Here is a 14,111-nt window from a genome sequence, read left to right as displayed (position 1 = left end):
ACTTGATTGTGTTGTTTAGTGTGTAGGATTTATATCCCTAGTAGTGGTACATGGAGTTAGTGATTCAACCATTCATATTTTACCAATGTTGTCCTTATATGGTTGACGTATCCCTTAATTAAATGTTTAATTTAAACCTTTCAGTGATTATTAAATCCAAACTCATTTGCATTATGTGATTAGACCAGTAAGTGTGTCTGTGTATTTAGAGGTTCGCATTGTCACAAAAGTTGTTAAGGAGATTTTTGGGTTTTTGGGTTTTCGGGCTTTTTAATTGATTTATTTTAAATTTTAGTAGCTTTGCCATAGATGAATTCCTATTTATAGGAATAGCCTGTTTTCATTTTGGTCAATTTGGGGTTTAACTAGGTTGGCTGGTTATTTGCCCTAATCGATTATTCACTTGAAAAGTGAATAAGTATCCAAAAAGGAATTTAATTCCTCACTTCTCACTTTTGAATTAGAAAGTTGGAGAGTAAAACCCAAAATCCTCTTCATGAGGATTTATTGTTTTGTTCGTTGTGGGAGCTACGGGCGTGGGATCGTCGCGAGGTTGGGCTCGTTGGATCCAGCTTGGGGAAACCTTGGATTGCCACAATTTTTAGCTACTTCTATGGGATATTTATTTTATGGTTCAGATTCCCATTTTTTCCTTTTGGCTGTGAGGTAGGGCTTTCCCATTTTATTTTTTCGGCTCTATTTTTGCTTCTATTTTTGGTAGTCATTTGTTTGGAGGTTGAGAACTAGTGTTCCTCTCTATTTAAGTATGCTAGTTCTACCCGGTTGGGTGGGTATGAACATTTCCCTATTTTTTGGGATGAGGGTTTAAGTTTTTGGGCCTTTATGCTGGCCATTTTTGCATATGGTGTTGAATTCCTTTTATTTTTGGATTTTTGGGGTTTTTGAACCCAAAGGCCAAATGGGTTTTAATTTTAGAATTTTTCTAAAATATGGGGTTTTAAACTCATTTTGTGTGCCACCCTATTTTCTCGCATTTTCTTGGCACAATGTGGGTCATGGACTTGGATGATCTGTTTGGATATCAGTTAGACCACTTCTACACTTTTATGTTGCGTTGGGATGCATGTTGCATCCGTACTCTCGACATTGTGTTTGGTTCAGTGATTTTATACGTGTTGTTATTATTTCTTTTAGAACTTTGCTTTGTTTCATGGATGCTAGGATTCATGTAGAATCCATACTCTCGAATTGAGGTTGGTTGAGTAAGTTCATGACTTTCTATCTTGTTACATCATTGAGATTCATGTAGAATCCATACTCTCAAATTGAGACTGGTTGAGTGATTTTATGATGTATGGTTTTATTAGCTTTGGGATTCGTGTAGAATCTGTCCTCTTGAGTTGCTTTCAGTTGGGTGTTTTGTTTTGCATTGCGTTCTCATTCCTATCCTTGTGTTATGATCTTAATGATGGTGGTGCACCACACACAAGTACATGCATATACATTTGTTGGGTGACTTGCGAGGCCCAATCTTTCATGGATTGGCCAGAGTTATGATCATTGGGGTTGGGATGGGGGTATGCATGCCCATGCACACTTGTCATAGGATGAGCATGGGTAGGGTAGGGTAGCATATGGAGGGGGCTTTTATCTCGCAGCCCAATGATCATGATGCCATGGGTATGGCTGAGAGGAGCTTAATTAAGTGATAACTAAAGAAAATGTGTGAATGGCAATAAAACTTAAGATAATAAAACTTTGTGTGATGGTTCCAAGGGAGTACCTCGAGAGGGAAGTACCTTGCAAGAGTTTCCACATGTGATCTGAGCTTGGGCTTGTTGATGCCAAGTGACTCTCCATGATGTCAGCCCCTACTTAGTAGCCTATTGAGTGTCTAACTAGGACCTGTACTCCTTGCATTGTCTTAGGTTCTTGGTTACAACCATCATACTATCTGGTGTGAGTGTTAGCCTTGGATGTTGTGCTTTTTGTGTGTTTGTGGTTAGATCTTTATCTCCATCAACATGGTGGGTGTGGACCTATGGGTTCTACATGGTTGGGAGGCATAGCTACCCTCACCACTACTAGGGATCGATGTATAGAGACGGTCTTTTGTCCTAGTGTGACCATTGCTGGATGTTTTCACTTGGTACCTCGAGTTCCAGAGTATGCTTTCTTGTGATTTATGCTTTCGTTAGAATGCTTTGATATCATTCTTAGATGATGTTAGTTTATTTGATGCATTCCCATATTATGATGTCTAACATATGATTAGATGATGTGAATTGTTGTAGTAGCATATATATTGCTTATTGATGTTTAGCATGTGATAGGTGATATTATCTACTGTAGGATTATCTTATGCTTTTCTACTAGCATGTTAGATTTCCTTATGCTTTTGGTTATTTTCATGTTTAGTAGTGACGTCCCTATTACGACAGTACCGATGAGCTGATTGGTGACTTGGGATGTTACGCGCGGGGGATGGCTAGGATCCATGATGGTCTTATGATGCTATTAACGGTTGGGAGGAATCGCATACTTATTTTGTTTGTTCAGTTCATTGTGATGTTGCTTATGTTCATTTTGATTTTCCATTCTTTTCTGCTATAGTTTTAGATGGATAGATGTATCTCCTTCTCGACATCTTTTTGTTTATGCACTTGAGTGTTAGCTCCTTGAATTGTGGTTTCAATACTCCCCGGTGTGGAGGTTCTAACTTTGTTTGGCTTAATGTTCTTCCTTTGTAGTCTTCTTGTCTTTTCTTGGGCAACCATGTGTTAGCATGGTGTGATACAATAAAGTTTCGCATGCCCATTTAAACTCTATCGTGCACACCCTATTTTTGCCACACGCCTCTTGGAGTTTTTTCATGTGATACTTCACAGTATCACACTCCCTTTGAAGAAATGTCGTACAATACACTTCTAGTATCACACGACCTTTGGAGAAGTATCACTCAACCCTTGATTGTCTCGCTCTCCTTCTGGAGAAATGTCGTATGACACTGGAAAAGTATCACACAGTGTTGATAAAGTGTCACACAATTTTTATGAAACCTGTGTGGGTGGGCAGCGGGCACTTTTTAGTCCAATCTAAACTTTTTAGGGATGGTTCAAGGTACTCTCTTAGGGGTTCTTCAATCCCTTGGTGTTGCTTTTTGTTTTCGTTATGTGTGTTTTTGTAGTCAGTCTCTTGGGGTTTAAAATATATCATTTAAGTATAAGTTGATATATTTCTTATACTTAAGATATATTTTAATATACACGACACATATTTTGAGATAGGTTTCAGACCTCTCAGAGACAAGTTAAGGATTCTAAAAATTTTAGGGCTTCAAAAATCTAGACTTAGCCAATTTTCAGGGCTTCAGGATTTCATGCTTACCTAGATTTTAGGATTCTACATTTTACCCCAGCTTGGTGTTTTGTTGATGAGTGGTCATTTCTTGAGCCCTCATCTATTTTGTGGTGGTTTTTGGCTTTCATTCATGTGTGTCAGTTTGGTAGTGGTGTTCAAAGATCTGTTGGTTGCCAAGATTGTGGTGAAGTCTTCCGTTGCGATCTTTGTGATCCCTGTATGATGTTGTCATGTGCATTCATACTTGTAAGAGAAAAAAAGATATCTTTGTCGCTTGATTTGAATCCTTATTTCCAAGGATCTCTGGGCGGGGCATTACAAAGATACAAAAATGTTGGATATTTTTGGCATACATTATGGAAGAGATTAAAGATAGAGTTGAAGTTTAGTTCATCACATCATCCATAGAATAATGGATAGACAAAAGTTGTTAATTATAGTTTGGGGAACTTGCTGAGATGTTTGGTTGGTGACAAGCCAAAAGGATGAGATTTTATTTTACTACAGGCATAATTTTCATATAATAATTATATGAATAGGGGTACTAGTAAATCACCATTCTAGATTGTATGTGGGAGTAGTGCTAGAAATGCTTCTTAATTGAGGCCATTGGATAAAGGAGAGATAAGTAGTGCTAAAGCAGAAGCATTTGCTAAACATTTGAAAAACATCCATGAGGACGTGAGGAAACACATCATAAAGATGCATACACAATATAAAACTAAGGTAGATATGAAAAAGAGGTATAAGGAATTTTAGCTTGGAGATGAAATCATGGTTCATTTGAGAAAAGAGCATTTTCCAGTGGATATATTTACTAAGTTCAAGATGAAGAAGTTTGGACCATGCAAGATAGTGAAAAGGCATGATTTTGGAAATTCTTATGAAGTGGAGTTGCCTACTAAATTGAATGTTTTACTAGTATTTAATATTCTAGATTTGATAGAGTATTATGAAGGAGGTGATGGAGATGAAGTTGCAAAAGCACAATGGAGCATTCTAGCAACTAGTTCAACTACAAAGGAGATTAAGGAGATATTGGATAGTCGTGTTGGAAAAAGTAAAAGCAACATAACTTATGAGGAATACATAGTCAAATGAAAAGGGAGGCTAGTAGAGGATTCATCATGGCTAGCAAGGGAGGAGGTTCAACATCTTGGTTTTCCTCTAAACACCTGAGATGTGATGGTGTCACTTCTCAAATTACCTTGGGTTTCTAATGTAGGAGCATCCTAGGTGTAAGAGAAATTTGCATTATTAAAATATATTTTATTTTTAGTCTTTTCTATTTTAATAAAGACTAGTAGATAGGTTGGTTAGTATTTATGGGAACTTGCTATTTTTAGTAAGTTTGTCATACACACTTGGAATGTTATCATTTTCTACATGAAGGTTCATTTTAGAGTTATAAACCTATCATAAAAATCTCATTGCTCTAGCTTAAGTATTGGAGAAGTTATTATGGATTTTTGGTGAAAATATTTGTAGAAAAATCTTTAGGCTCACTATTGGAGGCCTTAAAATTCTTGGATGAGGTCCAAAAACTTGACAAAGGGGCACTTTTATAATTATGATCCTGTAGATCAGGAGCTAATTTTTTTTAAAAGTGGTTATAATAGCCAATTGGAGTAACAGTTTGTGAGTTATGGCCTTTCAAAGTTGGGCTACCCAAAATATCTAAAATAATTGTCAAAGATGCATTTGGCTAACTCTATATGTATTGTTAGGGCTCGTTGGCCCCAGGTATTAAGTTTCTATGTTTAGAACCTTCTCGAGTAGAATAAAAGCCTCAACCCTATCATTGTTAGAGGATTGGGCCTTGTTAGAAGCCTCAAACCTATTAAGTGTTGATATTACAATAGAAGTAGCAATCTCAGTCCATTGCTCAAACATGCATATACAATAGTACAATTTGTATAAAAAAGGTATAGATACGAAACCTCTCCAACTGTCTAATTTGTCCTTTGTAGCTCTATTTACAAATTGATCGTGTGTCTACATAATATTGTACTATCATCAAATTTTCATCAATACTAATCATAAAAACTATGCACTCAAACATTATATCATTACAATACAATGACACAGTTATTAAAAACAAAAATTGTTTTTCTTTATACCAGATCGCTTAACCAACCAACCTTCAATACCTTTTATTATTCTTAAAATTTGAAATAAACTTTAGCTAAGTGAGGGTTAACATCTAGGATGTCATCCCAACCTTGTTGAGTCATTTTTTTGGTAAACCAAAACAATCCCTTACCCAAAATGTCTTTACTCTATCGTATGTTATGTTCAACTTGTATAACCTATAATTGAAAAAATGTCCATAACTTTGTTCATACATTGAATATTCTTGAGCACTCTTAACTATATGCTCATTATATCATGTACTTTCTTCCTCAACTATACTTAGTTTTAAGTGTCTCCAATGAACTATGTTAAAGAAATATGTATGATCATTCCCTATTTTCCTAAATAATACTAAGACAATTTTCTAAGTCCAAGTATCCAAAACTTAGTATTATGTTTTTCCTTCTTCATAGTAGGTATATGTTTCCATCAATGGAAATTCTATATCATCCTTACATATCATCCTAGCTAAATTTCCAAAAATTTCCCCCTTTTTCAATGATGGCAACATGTGGGAAAATTGGCTAAGTTACAAAAATCTTCAAAATTGTGGCCTTGTGAATTTTAAAAACAATTGGTGTCCATCATCTTCATCTTATATTCATACTTACTCACCTTTTCACTATACTTTACCCTACTTATAACTCTATGCAATAAAGTATACATAACACATTGCATTTTTTCTTAGTACTCTCCCCCTTTGACATCAATGGAAAAGGTGAGTCACAACATATATACATATCAAAATTTTGTTACCTTATCCTTCAATCTTGTTACATGTTAATGAGTGTCATGCACTTTCCAAAGTTCTCCTTCAAGATAGTAAACTCTTTCTCACATGTATTATTGAATTCTTTTGATATGTTGGTTAATGCACATAAGCCATAAGATGCCAATTCAACTACATTAAGATCAAAATAAATAAATCTAGTAAAGGATTCTTTTGTATTTGTATATTCCTTAAGTTATGTTTGTACATGATCAATTTTCAAGGTAAGGCATTCCCTTAATAGTGAAAGTTTCTTTATGGTCCTTTCCTTCGTCAATTCAAGTAGTCTAAACTCATCATGAATTTTGTTAATCCTTGATTCTAGTTTTGTGATCCATGCATTCAGATTGGGAAATTAATCCATAATGCTCTTTAGTTACGATTCCTTTTCCTTGATCCTCTTTTCAATGTCTTTGGTGCACTTAAAATAAAAAATCATGTTTTTCATATAAATCCTTACCTTTTTTAGGCACTTCTTGAGCTCCTTGATACTTGAGTATCAAGTATTGATAAGTCACTAGTAATATTGTTGCAAATGGTACTAAATAAGTTAGCATCATGTGTGGTTTCTGCCTTTACTATTGTAACTTCAACTACTTTAGATAACTTCTTACCAAATTCTTTTGTTGTATTTTTTTCTATCTTTTTTGTGTTAGACACTTCATTTGTACTTGAATAATATCCTGTATTTTCTTTTTCATCTTGTCAAGTGTACCCAATGCACTCTTACTTACCTTGCTTGGTTATTTTGCAATATTTCCAAGTGAAAATATTATTAACTGGAGATATTTTTGAATATCCATGTTACCATCAAACACTTTGGTAACATCTCATTGAAAATGTGTAACTGATGCTTCAAGAGGTGATCTTGAAGTACTATCTTGGGATGTTTCTACTACCTTAGTATATGTTTGCACAATTGCTATTTATTTCTCTTCTTATGTAGGTCTTTGTTCTTCTGGTGGCTGAGATGGTTGGACATCCATCTGATTATTCTATTCTTTCACTTTCACTTTCTTTTTTTCTTCTTCCTTTTCTTTACCTTCCTTATCTTTCTCTATTCACTCTTTTTCTTTTTTTCTTCTTTTTCTTCTCTTTTTGTTTTCTTCAAAGAAATGGTCTTTGTTGTATGTGGCTTTCTCCACTATGTTTTACCAATTAGTTGTATAGTTAAATGCTATTCTCACAGTGGAAAGTATCAAAGATAACTCTATAGGTGTAATTTATCTCTCACAACTATAGAGCATTTACTATTCTTATCCTCTTCTTCTTTTGAACCATTGTAATATTAGGTGTTAATTGTTTCCAAATTGCCAACTTTATAGTCCTTCAAAGGGGTCATATGTAATACTAGCAAAGGGATCTTTAATAGTATCAATAGTAATTTCTTCTCCCGATATCGTCATGGTGTTATCTTCCATATTTGGTGTAGAATTTGTATCCATTATGTTGATTTTAGGAGAATCACTTACAAATGTAATAACACTTATGTAATATTTGGTATGTTTTTTTTCAAATATTAACAATCTCTTATATATAATGAGAATAATCCATTGAGAGACATGTCTATTCATTAATTAGATAATTAATATAATAGAAAATAAGCTTATATCTCATACATGATGAACACACACATGTATATTATATCTCATATATAATTATATATTGTTTTATTTGACTGGAGCTACCAAATATCAATACTTCCCCTTAGCTAGGGAGGATAAACACAAGACATATATTACACAATTGGTAATATTAGAAATGAAAAATTTGAGGGATATCTTTGATTAGAAGATATCCACCATTTTTATATCAAGAGTGTTGGTCTTCTAGAACATCAAAACATGACATTCACCAAGTACTCAAATAAGGTTTGATATCACGTCTAATATCATGAGTATTTATCTCCTAGAATATTGACATTTTATATTCACAAAGAACTCAAAAGTTTGATATCATGTCTAATATCAAGTGTATTGGTCTCCTAGAATACATGATATTCACCAAGTACTCTTTGAGTAATGGCCTTCCAAAATGTTGAGTGATTGTGTGTACATAATATTCTTGGCTCTTAGTTATACTATCAAGCCAATTGATTTGATGTACTTCCCTTTCAATATTCAAGGCTCATACCAATAAGGAGTCACCCTTTTTAAATAACTTTTATCTTTTTATATATATTATTGTAAAATGGGCTTGACTACATGATTAAGCATCACACACTGTAGTAATTATTTCGTGGAAAGGGTATAGAAGAAATTGTCATATCTGCAACAAGATCTATGGGCAAAGGCTAAATAATCCATACAAAACCCAAAGTAGCGAAAACAATTATGGCAAGATACCAGTATAGAACAAGCACAAATAGTTATTTTGCACAATGGAGTCCACTCATTGCCAAGGGAGTGCCCAAAAATGGTAGTAGGGGACCATTCATCCAACCAAAACAATGAATTCTATGAATAGTCATAGAAATGCCCACCAATTCCAAAATATCGATTAAAACATTACTAAGTACTATAAGAAAGATGATGATGCTCAAATTAGATAGAGCTTGATATGAGGGTGACAACAAGGGCACTAAGCTAGCCACATCAAACATTGCACATGGAGAGTGAAGCACTTCCATGTCACATGTAACCCCCACAACATATCCAAATTGAGTATGTAGACTAGTAGAAATCAACGAGTCAAAAAACCACAATCACCATGCCAAATTTAGGCATCCCATGTAGAAGAAACTATATGTGCTTGCAAAAGTGAAATAAATTTTTACATAGATTGATCTTTTTGTGTTTGGATGGGTTGCACTTGCACATGACCTTCACTTATAGACACAATATACTATGATAATCATTTGAGAAAGATTTAATTAATTGTAAATTTATGAAGCTCTTTGTCATCAAACTTGAAAATTATATTCAAAGATTATACAACTCAAGTGTTTCACAATTATCAAAAGTTCTAGAATTGAAACTTTCTCTAGTACCATGTTGATTTTAGGAGGATCCCTTACAAATGTAATAACATTGCTATAATATTTGGTAATTTTTTTCTAAATGGCAAAAACCTCATATATATATATATATATATAATGAGAACAAGCCATGAAGTGACATGTCCCTTGGGGACATGTCTATTCATTAATTAGATAATTAATATAATAAAAACTTTAATCATAGTTATATCTATATATGTATATATATATATCTGACTAGAGCTATCAAACATTAACACATTACAATATCATCTTTCTCATCTTCTATTGTTGTTGTTGTTGCTAGAGTAGAAGAAGACTTTGTCATCAGTTTTATTATTGCCAACTTAGTCTCCTTGATCACAATCTCATAATCTCCCCCCATAATCAAAATTTATCTCTTTTTATTCCTTAAAAGAGGGCCAATCTTCTTCAATATGGATTCCATTTCATCATTACTTTGAGTTTCATAGAGCTTCCTAACTGATTTCTCTCTTATCTTCTTTTCCTCTTCCTTGGTTATGGCCTTCTTCTCATCTAATCTATTATAAGAGTCCTCTAGAAGGTTTCCATGTATATGTACAAATAGTTGTTCAAACTCTATCATGTATTTGAGATGGTTGGATATCCATCTGATTATTCTATTCTTGTACTACCCCTTTCTTTTCTTCTTCCTTTTCTTCTCCTTCCTTATCTTTCTTTGTTTCCTCTTCTACTTTCTTCTTCTTCTTCTTCTTCTTCTCTTTTTGTCTTCTTTAAATAAATGGTGTTGTATGTTGTTTTTCCCACCATATTTGACCAATTTGTTGTAGAGTCAAACACTATGCTCACAATGGTAGGTATCAAAGATAACTCTATAGATTTTATTTGTCACACACAACTATAGAGTCACATTTACTCTTTTTATCCTTTTCTTCTTCTGAACTAGTGTAATCTTCAATGTTGACTATCTCCAAATTGCCAACTTTATAGTCCTTTAAAGGGGTCATCTATAGTACTAGCAAAGGTGTCTTTACTAGTATCAATAGTAATTGTTTCTCCCCTATTGTCATGGTGTTATCTTCCACATTTGGTGCAACTTATGTATCCATTATGTTGATTTTAGGAGGATCACTTACAAATGTAATAACACTACTATAATTTAGTATGTGTTTTCCAAATAACAATGACTTGTTATATATATATAATATGAGAATAAGCCATGAAGAGATGTCTCTTGGGGATGTCTATTCATTAATTAGATAATTAATATAATAGAAAATTTAATCATAGTATTATATAAATATATATTATTATATTAATTTCTCTCATATAAAAATAAACTTATATCTTGTATATGATGAACACACACACACACACACACACACACACACACACACACACACATACATTATATATCTCATATATAATTATATATTGTTTTATCTAACTAAAGCTACCAAACATCAACACTCACCGTTAGCTAGGGAGGATAAACATAAGACATATATTTAACAATTGGTAATATTAAAAATGACAAATTTTAAGGATATCTTTGATTAGAATATATCCATCATTTTGATATCAAGATTTTTGGTCTTCCAAAATATCAACATACAATATTCACCAAGTACTCAAATAAGGTTTGATATTAGATTTGACATCATGAGTATTTATCTACCAAAATATTGACATTTGATATTCACCAAGAACTCGAAAGTTTGATATTACACTTGAAATCAAGAGTATTGGTCTCCTAGAATACATGATATTCGCCAAATACTCTTTGCATAATGACCTTCTAGAATGTTGAGGGATTGCATGTGCATAATGTTGTTGGCTCTTGGTTATAACTATCAAGCCAATTGATCTTCCCTTTTAATATTCATGGATCATACCAATAAGGAGTCACCCTCTTTAAATGCTTTTCATATTTTCATCTTTTTTATTGTAAAATGGACTTGAATACATGATTAAGCATCACACACTGTAGGAATTCTTCTATGGAAAGGGTATAGAAGAAATTGTCATATCTGCAACAAGATTTATGGGTAGAGGCCAAATAAGTCATACAACACCCAAAGTAGTGGTAAGAGTTATGTCAAGATATACAAGCACAAATAATTATTCTACACAAAGGAGTCCACTCATTGCTGAGGGAGTGTCCAAAAATAGTGATAGAAGACCATTCATCCAACCAAAATAATGAATTCTAAGAATTATCATAGAAATGCCCACCAATTCCAAAATGTTGGTCAAAAAATTATCAAATACCAGAAGAAAGAAAATGATGCTCAAATTAGATAGAGCTTGATAGGAGAATGACAAAAAGGGCACTAATGTAGCCACATTAAACATCACACATGGAGATTGAAGACTTCCATGGCATCTGAAACCCCCAAAACACATCCAAGTTGAGTATGTAAACTAGTAGAAATCAAGGAGTCAAAAAACTACCATCACCATGCCAAATTAAGGCATCCTATGTAGAAGCAACTATATGTACCTACAAAAGTGAAATAAATTTTCACATAGATTGATCTTTTTGTATTTAGATAGGTTGCACTTGTACATGAACTCCACTTATAGACATGATATGCTATGATAAAGATTTAAGAAATATTTGAAGAATTGTAGATGCACGAAGCTCTTTGTCATCAAACTTAAACATCATATTTGAAGATTTTATAACTCAAGCCTTTCACAATTATCACAAGTTCTAGAATCAAAACTTGCTCTGATACCATGTTGATTTTAGGAGGATCGTTTAGAGATGTAATAACACTACCATAATGTTTGGTATTTTTTTTCCAAATGGAAACATCTTATATATATAATGAGAATAAGTCATGAAGTGACATGTCCCTTGGGGACATGCCTATTCATTAATTAGACAATTAATATAATAAAAAATTTAATCATAGTTATATGTGTGTGTCTGTATACACACACATATATATTATATTATATAAATTTCTCTCATATAACAATAAACTTATATCTCATATATGATAATCACACACACACACGCACATATAAATTATATCTCATATATAATTATATATAGTTTTACCTAATTGGAGCTAACAAACATCAACAAATTATAGTATCACCTTGCTCATCTTCTATTGTTGTTGCTATTGGAGTAGAAGTAGACTCTATCATCACTTTTACTACTATCAATGCAATCTCCTTGATCATAGTCTATAATCAAAATTGATCTCTTTCTATTCCTTAAAATAGGTTCAATTTTCTTCAATATGGATTCCATTTCCTCATTACTTTGAATTTCATAGAGCTTCCTAACTGATTTCTCTCTTATCTTCTTTTCCTCTTCCTTGGTTTTGGCCTTCTTCTCAACTATTCTATTAAACAAGTCCTCTAGAAGGTTTCCATGTATATGTACAAATAGTTTTTAAAAGTCCATCATGTATCTTGTTACCAATTCTCCAACTGCCTGTTTTGCAAAGGATGATATAAAACTGAGTTAGATTGTTATTATTTGATTTATTATACCAATCTCTAATCTCCAACTCTTTCTTTTCATATCACTTCTCTCTACTTTTAATTGATATTACTAAGATTGTGGTGAGGTAATCTACCCTCTCATCTTCCTTGGCATGCTTTCTTTTTCTTCTAATGTAGTATTCTATACAATATATTTCATTAACACCTTTATCTTCTTTCTAGGTCCTATCCCACTAGCCATTTCCTTGGTCCTTTTAGATCTCTTGGGTGATATTTCTTCCCTTTTCTCTTCTTCTTTTTCTTTCTTAACAAATGCAAAAGTCATTGATGGTGAGGTCTTTTTAGACCTTCTAGAAAATGTAGGGGTGTTCATCTCATAGATTACTATCACATCTTCCTCTTCTTCAATTGGTTGGGCTTATATAGTAGACAGTATAGAACTAATAGGTTCTACAAGGGTAGGTGTTGTTGGAGGTGGACTACTAGGTGCAATAGGTAAAGGTTTCACTAGAAAGATATTACTCTAATCCATTTCCTTCATTTCTATAATTATTTTCTTAGCTTCAACATACTCTTCTTTTTTCAGTCCAATATCATGAAGCATCTTTTTTACAACATACAATGGGCACCAAAAATGTACACTAAAAAGAGTGCATTTCCCTAAAGCCTTCTATCCAAGGTTTTCCATGGATTAGAAAGCTTGAATGATGGCTTAGGACTCCCTAGTCATGGAGTGCAAAAGCATACAAATAAGCATAAAATGGCTCTCATCTAAGCCTTAGAAATGCAGCCCTTGCTAGTAAACCATGAAACAGGAGATTCTTTAAGCAAGAGTAAGAATGCTAGTGTCAAAGAACTCTTAATGCATGCAATGCAAGAATGCAACTATACTAAAATGAGATGCATAGTGCAACTAAGCTACACAAATGAAAGTGTTGCAGCCATCCTAATTAGACTATGTGATCTAGGCTACTTGCAAAAAAAAACAAAAAGAGAACTATACTATATGAAAACTAAACTATGATGCCATGTAAAAAAAATGTTATGAGTGCAAGGAATGAATATAAGAAGGTGATGCTCTCCACAAAAGATCTCAAGCACTCAAATGAAAATCCTCTAGCATAACAATACCCAAGAGTGTGGATCCTTTGAGGGGAGAATCCCTCTTCCTTTTAAAGCCGTACAGATGGTAGAGATCAAGATTGAGGAGGTGGATGATCAATGGTTGAAATAAAAAATGGGAGGGATCCATGTGCACACATAAGTCAGCCAATAGAAAATGATTTGACTTGTCATATAAGACAAAAGTCTCATAAGATTTTTCTTTTAATTACAAAAATAGAAAAGAACTTTATATGTGCACTTTAAGTGGGTTAGCAGAATGGGATCTTTTTATTTAATTAAAAGGGGACATGTTCTTTTAATCAGATAATGAACTTAGGATAGCATAGTCAAACCATAGGT

This window comes from Cupressus sempervirens, chromosome 1 (genome assembly GCF_028749045.1).
Source record: "Cupressus sempervirens isolate cs-2001-9-10 chromosome 1, ASM2874904v1, whole genome shotgun sequence".
Taxonomy (NCBI): domain Eukaryota; kingdom Viridiplantae; phylum Streptophyta; class Pinopsida; order Cupressales; family Cupressaceae; genus Cupressus; species Cupressus sempervirens.
This window is presented reverse-complemented; position numbering follows the sequence as displayed.